Source organism: Galeopterus variegatus, unplaced genomic scaffold (assembly GCF_000696425.1).
Source record: "Galeopterus variegatus unplaced genomic scaffold, G_variegatus-3.0.2 Scaffold1315, whole genome shotgun sequence".
Classification (NCBI taxonomy): Eukaryota; Metazoa; Chordata; class Mammalia; order Dermoptera; family Cynocephalidae; genus Galeopterus; species Galeopterus variegatus.
This window is the reverse complement of record NW_007727426.1, coordinates 108,805-118,446: the sequence shown is the minus strand read 5'-3', so window position 1 is coordinate 118,446 and position 9,642 is coordinate 108,805. Positions and strand designations below refer to the sequence as shown.

The window sequence follows — 9,642 nt, the reverse complement described above, 5'->3', positions numbered from 1 at the left end:
CTATTGGCCATTTGTACATCTTCCTTTGAGAAATGCCTATTCAGCTCCTTTGCCCATTTTTAATAGGGTTATTTGTTTCTTTACTTTTTAGTTGTTTGAGTTCCTTGTATATTGTAGATATTAATCCTTTGTCAGATGTATAGTTTGCAAATATTTCCTCCCACTCTATGTGTTGTCTATTCATTCTGTTAATTGTTTCTTTTGCTGTGCACAAGCTTTTCAGATTGATGTAATCCCATTTGTTTGTTTTTCCGTTTGTTGCCTGTGCTTTGGGGGTCATATTCATAAAGTCCTTGCCAAGTCCGACTTCCTAAAGTGCTTCCCTTGCATTTTCTTTTATGAGTTTTATAGTCTCAGGTCTTATTTTAAGTTTTTAGTCCATTTTGAGTTGATTTTGGTATATTGCAAGAGGTATGGGTTTAGTTTCATTCTTCTGCATGTGGATGTCCAGTTCTCCCAATATCATTTATTGAAGAGGCTGTACTCACCCCAATGTATATTCTTGGTCACAGGCAAAAAAAATTAACCTCAACTTAAACCTCACACCTTATATAAAATTAAATTAAATTAAATTCATCATGGATTTCAATGTAAAATGTAAAACTATAAAACTTTAAGTAGGAAAAGCATCAGTACTTAGAGCCTGGTGAAAAGTTCTTAGACATTACACCAAAAGCGCAATCCATAAAATTAAAAAATCAATAAACTGGACTTCATCAAAATGAAATACTTTTGCTCTGTGAAAGACCCTGTTAAGAAGATAAAAGGACAAGTTGACAGGGTTGGAAAACTATTTGCAAACCACATATCTGACAAAGGTGTCATATATGGAATGTATAAAGAACTCTCAAAACTTAACAGGGATAAAGAAACCAACATTCTGATGAGAAAATAGAAAAAAGATATTTCACCAAAGAAGATATGTGGTTGGCAAACAAGCACATGAAAAGATATCCAACAGCACTAGCCACTGGGAAAAAGTAAATTAAGGCCATAATGTAATATACTACCCACCTATGAGAACAGCTAAAATTAAAAATAGAAACAAGACCAAATGCTGTTGTGGATATAGAGAAACTGGATCACTCATACGTTGCTAGTGGAGATGCAAAACGGTTCAGTGACTCTGGAAAACAGTTTAGCAGTTCCTTTAAAAACTAAACAAACTCTTTAGTGTACAACCCAGAAATTGCACTCGTGGGCATTTATCCCAATGAAATGAAAACTTATGTTCACACAAAACCTATACTTGAATGTTTGTAGCAGCTTTATTTGTAATAGCCCAAAACTGGAAACAACCCAGATGTGCTTCAATGGGTGAATGGTTACACGAACTGTGGAATAATACCCATACCGTTGAATACTACTCAGCAATAAAAAAGAATAGACTATTATGGATCTCAATGGCATTGTGAAAAAATCCAATCCCAAAAAGTCATATATTGTATCTTTCGATTTATGCAACATCCTTAAAATAACAAAATTATAGGAATTAGTGGTTGCCAGGAGTCAGGGCTGGTGGGGAGGAGGGAAATTGAGGTGATTTTACAGAGGCTCAGTTGAGAGTGATGTTTGTGGTGATGACATAGGTTTGTATCTTGAATAATCTGGTGGTTACATGAATCTATACGAGGGGTAAAGTGGCACACATGTTATACCAATGCCAATTTCTTTCCTAATCTTTATTAGAGAAAATGTAATCACCATGGGAAACTGGGTAAAGGGGACAGGGACCCTCCCTGCACAGCCTTTGTAACTTCCAGTGAATTTATAATTATTTCAAAATAAAACATTTAAAAATGGAAAAACAAAAAAACCCTGACAAACATGGGTTGAAAATGAAGGGATGGGCAAAAATATAACACTAGTAAGTAGATTGTAACACACACACACACACACACGCAGGATTAATAAATATTAAAATCAGATAAAATGGAATTCAAGGGCAAAAATCTTAAACTGAGATAAAAACAATAGCACCAGTAGTAAAAGATATGATACATGAAAAATATAAAATAATTATTAACCAATATGTAACAAACAATCAAGGAATAAAACAGATAAATCTTTACCAAAATACTTCTAAATCCTTTAGAAGCAGCTCAATTATAGCAGAAGAATTTAATACATTTTTTTTCAGTTTAGGTATATAAGATTTTAATAATGTAATTAGTGAACTTGATTTCAGTAATATACAGAAAGGTGTCTGATACTTCCCTGTGTATGTTTTGTGATCTTATTCTACAAAATATTCACAAAAACAAACATACAATTGATTACAAAGAAAATCTCAATGAATTTCCAGAAGTGTTGCAAGTTGTGTTTATAATCATTATTCAATAAAATCCAACAAGCACATCAAAAGATGATTGAGGGCCGGCCCGGTGGCGCACTGGAGAGTGCGCCGCTTGGGAGCGTGGCGGCGCTCCCGCCGAGGGTTCGGATCCCATGTGGAGACCGGTTCCCGCTCACTGGCTGAGCACGGTGCGGGCGCAACACCTAGGGTTGCGATCCCATTGCCGGTCAGTAAAAAAAAAAAATAAAAAGATGATTGAAATACCCATTTTGGAAATTCAAAAGTATTTTCGATTATTTTCTGGATCAAACAGGAAATTACATATAGAATGGAAAACTGTGTATAATTCAATGAAAAAAGATCCTTTCATATCAAGATCTATGTTCTACAACTAAAATTATATTCAAGGACAATGCTTATTTTATTACATTGTTTGGAGCTGCCCAAATCATGAATCTCTGCTCAGATCAACTCTTTTTAAATTACAATGTGCCAAAGTGTTTCTTTCAACAATGGTGATAGTCATAGGAAGGTGGGAATTCAGTTGATGTTTCTTTCTTTATAGAACACCAGAACCAGGGTGGCTCTCTGGTTGTCCTTGTGCCCTCTGGACAGCGATGCACTGATCCCTGCAGCTCCCAGGAGGTGGCCTCTGCAGTTGTACAATGAGGGAGGGGGACACTATGGACAGGAATCACGCTCTGTTGTTGGGGCCACTTGAGCAACACTGAACTTGACTCCGAGACTTGTCCTTGAGAAACCATGCGTTTTATTTTCCTACAGCTGGAGCCGTGTCAGAGGCCTTCATGGTGCACTTTCTAAATACCTCGAAGGAGGGCTGGGGCTGCAGACCTCCAGCTGAGTGCCCTGAGCCTGATATTCCCTGTGACCCATGCCCCGTACCAGCACAGCCCAGGGATCATGCAGAGGCTAAGTGAAAAAAGCTAGAGATGCAGCAGCTGAGATCGGGTCCTCTTTAACCTTAAAAGAAAATCCAAGTGTTGTTCTGTAGGCTCCAAAGGTCCAACCCCACCCACAGGCCTCCATAGATACAGTTAGTCCCTTACTTAAATGTTGGTTGTCAATCAAACATTAATATGCCAGCAATGCTCAATGGTGGGCAAATATCCCACAAAGAATCTCTGGGGAGGCCATAGTCAACCGAGCAAGCAAATTGGCTACAGGAGCAACAAGAGAACTGCCTTGGAAGGGAAATGGGGGTATGAGATGTGGACCAGGGGCCTGGGGGTCTGTTTCCCAAAGTACAGACCACCAGGAAATCAGAGTCAGCCAGTCCCTAAGCAGGAACCAACCATCACATGGGAGGAGGAAAACGATGGCACATGTCAGAGAACGTCCATTTCAGGGCCTGAACCCTGTATCAGTTTGGTAGTGATTATCCTTCCGGGGGAGGGGGTGTATGTATGGGTGTGTAAGCACATGTACTATTTGTAAATATAATTATCATGACTCATTTTTTCACTTGATAGTAGATTTTGATCATCCTCTCTGGTCCATCCAGATGTAGCTTATCCTGCCTCAGCTGACGAGAAAATTAGGGGCTCACTGCAGGGCCCAGTGGCTGGGGTTGGCGTTTCCTGGGTTAATGGTGCAGCCCAGGGTCAGCTGACCCACCAGAGCTCGGAGCCTGCGGGCACATCTTCCTTCTCCTCGGTGCACAGGCTGACCACACCAAGTGCAGGTGAGACATTAGTTGGGTCCCCCAAGTCCTTCCCTCGGACGACCCTGCTTCCTGCCCTGGTGCCACTGCTCGCAGCCCTGCCTCTGCAAGCTGGGATGGTTTACATGCTCTCTGGGGAAGCCCATCCCCCTCCTTCACAGCCCTAAATCCTGGAAACCCCTGGTTCCAATGCCCTGGGCCTCCTGTCTCCCAAAACTCCCTTTATGTCTTGGGACTACTCCTGGCACCTTTTGCAGTCTTCCAATCCCTTTGCAGATTGTTTGCAACCTGCTCACTTCAAAGTTAAACACATGGACCCAACTTAAGATCGTGAAACTGGAAAATGGTCATTCTTACATCAGGATGGGTAGACTGAAAGGCTGTTCAAAAACACAGACCCAGGAAAGAGCATGATATAACCCAAGAAGCTGAAGAACTTGGGTAGCAGGAAGGGCAGAAGACAAAGGAGGGGTAAATGCTCGTTCGACAAGCTTGTGGAGCACCTTCCTAATGCCAGGGCTCTGCTGAGTGGCAGGAGGCGAAGTGAGGGGACATCCAGGTGCCACAGGTGCATGACCCACATGACCTTTCTTCTGTGGGTGTTAAGGTCTCTGGAACTGTGTGCGAGTGGCCCTTGTCACATGAATTGGTATCCCTGACTGCAGCTGCAGCACAGCTGGAAGCAGGCGCCATCCTGGTCCAGCCTTGCACAGAGGGAGAAACAGAGCAGAAGTGCTTGGCCAGACGGAAGAGCTCAGACAAGCGCGAATTCCAGTGTAGCTCAATTTTTAAATACAGTTATCAGATCAGAAATCCAGACAGTGGACACTTAAGAGCAAGGAGGTGCATAAAATAAGAAAGTGCTGGCTCGGCACTTTGGGATGGGTGAGTTATGGCTGCTGTTCTTTCAGTGCCTGAGAAGGGTTATAAATAGCCAAGGGAAAGGGACTTTCCCATCTGTCCTTTCAAACACACACACACATGCGCGCGCACACACACACACACACACACTTTTACACTATCTTGTATTTTCAGATGGTTCCAAAAGCTAAATCAATGAGTTACTCAGGTGGAGAGGTTGAATGTGCCAGGTTTTCATAAGCAGTGAGTTATACCAAAGGAGCTGAAAGCATGAGCATGTACAGCAGCTCAGGGAGCAGACCAGGACCCTGACCCTCGGTGGAAGAGGGCGGGTCCCCCTCCCAGCCAGGGCCCAGGAAGGCGGCAGGTGAGGCAGGTTCCCGTGCAGGAGCCTTGCTCCACTGACTGGGCGGAGCACCTGGATGCAGGATTGTGACTATCAGCCCCTCCTGGAGCACGGAGCTGGCTCCCTCCAGTGCTGGGTCAGGCGTCCAGCAGCAGGAGAGGGAGCTCTGAAAGCCAGAAGAGCACTTCTTGTTTCTCACCCAGGCTCATCTTTGGGACCTGAAGAGTGAGCGTCAGATCTTCAGGGACATGTCCTACTTTACAGTCAGGCTTGACAGGAGCGTTCCCCAACAGAGGGTAAGGATGGCCAGGATTCTAGACCAAGGCCCTTGGAGGGAAACAAAAGTGAGCCCAGAGGCAGATCCTGGTGGCTGTCGTGAGAAGTCCTCTTGCTTCGTCTTTGGACCATTTCCACTGGCTCTCATGCTGTCCCTAGTTGGCCACTGGAGCTGCCAGCAGCCATGGTCCCAAACTCTGACCTCGTGTGAGACCCACCGATTCAGAGTCCAAGTCCCCAGCAGCTGTGCCCTGCCTGGCATGGCCCACCTCCTGAGCACATTCTCCCAGGAAAATGCACAGGGCTAGGAGGAGAAAATGCACAGAGAGGAGACCAGAAAGCCAGAGATTCACTTGGTTTCAGTCCAAACCATAGACAGGAGAATCAGAACTTTCTCTCTCCTTCAGGTCCCCCTTCCACAGTGAAAAAGTCCACCTGGGAGATATTTCAGGACTCACAGTCATGACTTCTTCTACCACACAAGATGAATTCTTATCCTGGAAATGGTCAAAGGAAGCTGGTCACAAACCATGCTGCTTGGACAGAAGCTGGATGAAAGAGGGGAGGACGCCGTCCACCCAGGACCACTGTGCCTCTGAGGACGTTCGCAGCAGGATCCACAACAGAACCACACAGTCATCACCCGTCCATCTCTCTATTCTTCACTCAGTAGCTGTTTCCTGAGCACTGAGAGTTGGGTACTGAGAGCTAAGAAAAGGACAGAAATTGATTCATTTAACAAATATGTATTGCACACCTACTCTGTGCTGGGCTCCACGCCGGGGGCTGAGGATCGGTGGTGAGTCAGGCCAACCAAATCCCTCCCCTCATGGAGTCGATGTCCTGCTGGAAGACAGGCAGTGGCAGATGAACTAAGCAGGACAGTGACAGCCCAGAGACAGCCGGGCGGCGAGGGAGATACTACCCGGCAAGGACAGTACTTCCACTAACGTCTCGAGGTTAAGAAGAAGGCACCACATCCAGAGCCAGAACCAGCATTTGATGCCTGGGGACGGCGCACAGCTGAGGGGTGGGGAAGGATTGGTGTGCTTGCCAGACGGAGACCGGACAGCAGGGAGGGACAGGCCTGGGGGGATGGCGGGCGTGCGGGACAGCAGGTGTGCAGATCTATTGGGCAGAGCTGGGCAGAGTTGTAGGGCCTTGAACGAGGGAGATGAACTGGATCCTCTTTGGAAGGTCACACTGCTGTTGTGCGATGCCTGACTGGAAGAGGGAAGGCGGAGGGAGCACCTGGAGGCCACTGTAAGGAAGGAGAAGGTGTCACTATTACAGGGCGGTGCAGAAAAAGCAGAGGCGTGTAGAGGAGTGTGAGGTGAGTCTGGATGTGACTGTGGGCTCTTGGTGAAAGGGACAGAAGGAGAAGACGTGAGCAAGTAACCGATGGCAGCGCCCTCCTGAGAGGAGGATGCCAGGGAAGGAGGAGCCAGGCCGAAGGTGGACAAGGAGACATGTCAGTCCCTGCCCTGCAGAGCTGATGGTTCCAGGGGGACAAAGGTGTGAGATGTAAGTCATAGCTACAGGTGACCCCAGTGGGTGCATGGGAGTGGGAGGCAAGCCCCACAGAGGGACCTCACAGCTCACTCCCTCACTCCTGCCCTGGCTCAGAGGGGCTCCCACTGAAGAGCAGGTGGGCTTTCTGCAGCCATCCATCCATAAATCAGGGACAGAGAGAACCCATGGGCTCCACAGTCCTGCTGCTCAGATATTCGTCACAGGCTTAGTAGTATGGCTGAAGAGCAACTGGAGACCTGAGTCTGCATGCCTTGAGAAATTACGCATTCCCCCTTATTTTTCAGCAGTGAGTCAAGGACCCATATACTGACTTCTAAGTTAGGCAGATAACAGACCCAGCAGCAGTAGAAATAATGACATGAGGGGCATTGGGAAATAATGCAACTGTTTTCCAGGAGAAGATGTGTCTGTTCGTGCCACTCCTGGAAGACTTCTGCACAGATTCAGAAGCGGTGATGTTTCCAAGTTCTCACACTCAGGATGTGAATCAGAAGGACTCTCCATGGTGAGTGCACCACTGTATTTTCCAGAAAGCACAGTGTTGCCAAGGGAATCTCAGGAAAATTGAAAAGTCTATAAATTTACTGAGGGTGGGACCCTGTTTGCTGGGGCAAAGAAAAAAAATCATAAATATATGCACCACTGTATTTTCCAGAAAGCACAGTGTTGCCAAGGGAATCTCAGGAAAATTGAAAAATCTATAAATTTACTGAGGGTGGGACCCTGTTTGCTGGGGCAAAGAAAAAAAATCATAAATATTATCAATGTCAGTAACACGAGATTACTGCACTCCTTTAACCTCCAAAGGCAATTCGCCTTGAGTTCTCACAAAAAAAAAAAACCTGTCCTGGCAGCACAGCAGCTTCACGCTCCCTCACACACGGAACCTCTGGGAGACCCAACCTGCAACTGCATGATGTGAAACAGACATGCTGGAAGTATTGCATCCAGAAAAAACACGAAATTGCTGTCCATCCTACTTGTGCCCAAAATGTTAACAATGAAGTTCACTTCTTTATAAACAACAATTTTAATAAAATTGCAAATTGCATTTACAAAAAATTAATTGTGTGCTGTCACTTGGACTCCAGTCACACAAGGGGGCTGCCCGTGTTCCAGAGAGTAAGGGTGCACCTTCACTTGTGAGGTTATATCTGTACCCCAACTTTGGTGGACCTCATGCAGCTTTAGCCAACAACGGTTTCTCTAAGCCTGATAAGGTTACACTGCGATGGAATGAAAAAGCCACTGCTGTGTTGTGGTAGCTGAACAGCTGTTGACAAGTTGGGAACCTCCTGGTGAGGAGAACAAAGGCTGCATTACGTTGCAGCAAATGGAGAAAATGCTGTAACCTGTTAATCACCAAAACATAGCCCCCCTTATGATGTGATTTAGAATTCTGATTCTACTTTTATGCTATTTATGGTTTTATGCCTGCCAAAGCTACGATTTTCAACTTGAAATGAGATCCTGTGTTTGACTTTGGAACTGGTGCTCTAAGGCAGCCTTACATAGCCCTTGTGGTCATATGTTAGTACTTGCTGGACTGGGAAATCAGAAAGACCAATCAAGTGTGGGCTGTTAAAAGCTACAAACTTATTTCCAAAAAAAGTAGCCTCTGATCCTACATATTTCGCTGGGTGCCTGCATGGGAGCACATGTTCACTGCGATGAGTTCTCTCGGGTTGTATGTTAATAATGGATCCAGCCTTTGGCATGATACCAGTCCTGTCCTGCACAACTAAGATGTGTCATCAAATGCAGAAATATGGCAGATTTCTTGGCAGCTGTTTTTTGGGTGGACTATTTCCAGCAAAAGCAATAACCTAGCAAGCAGCTCCAAGAAAAGTGCACAACAAGGAACATAAACTTGCAAGGGTTGATAGACTCCCAGCTTTAAGAAATAAACCAATCATCAATGCCACTGCGTGAGAAGAAACCACCCCAGAATAAAAAATCACAACCGGGAAATGATAAGCCATTATAAAAAGCAGCCCTTAAAAATCAAGAGAGATATGAGACTAAGAAAGCTGCGAGCATGAAGAAGTGACAAGAGCCAAGATGCAGCACCTACCCCTGACCCACGGAGCACACCCTGGAATACAGTGCCTCAGTTAACACCGGGAGACCCTGAGAGAGACAGAAAATCAATAATCTTGAGGAGCTGAAAGCAACCGAACCTTGAAAGAACAAGCAGCAACTGAAACACAGCTAGAAAACAATGAGCTAGAGAAAATTCTAAAAGATACCTCCCTTTTCCAGGAGGTGGAAGATTAGGAATTGGTTGCTTACAGATTCACAGAGGGCAAGTTGATTAGCATAAATCAGTGGAAATACATCTGTGTGAAACCCAGGAGAGCACCCTAAATATCCGCGTACCCACACTTGAGACTCATCCGTGGTTCGAACCGTTTATCCAAGCTTTTGCACATACATGAAATTATCTAATAATGTTCATGAAGTTGACTTCTCCTTCAGTGCATGTTATAGAACAGAGACCAGTGAATCTTTTTCCTAAGTTTGGCAGACTGAAAGACAAACATCACTGTTACTCAGCAGAAAACAGTATCTATCGTATAAATGAAAACATTTCTACATATTTCAGCAGAAAACCAATCAGTAATTTTGTGCAAAACTGAATTGCTTTCT

The 9,642-nt window shown here is 45.0% G+C and overlaps 1 pseudogene; it reads left to right on the top strand.

Annotated features, from left to right (window-relative positions):
* The window catches only part of LOC103593292, a 43,659-nt pseudogene extending 34,498 nt beyond the window's left edge, over positions 1–9,161 (top strand).
* Positions 9,162–9,642: the final 481 nt, after the last annotated feature.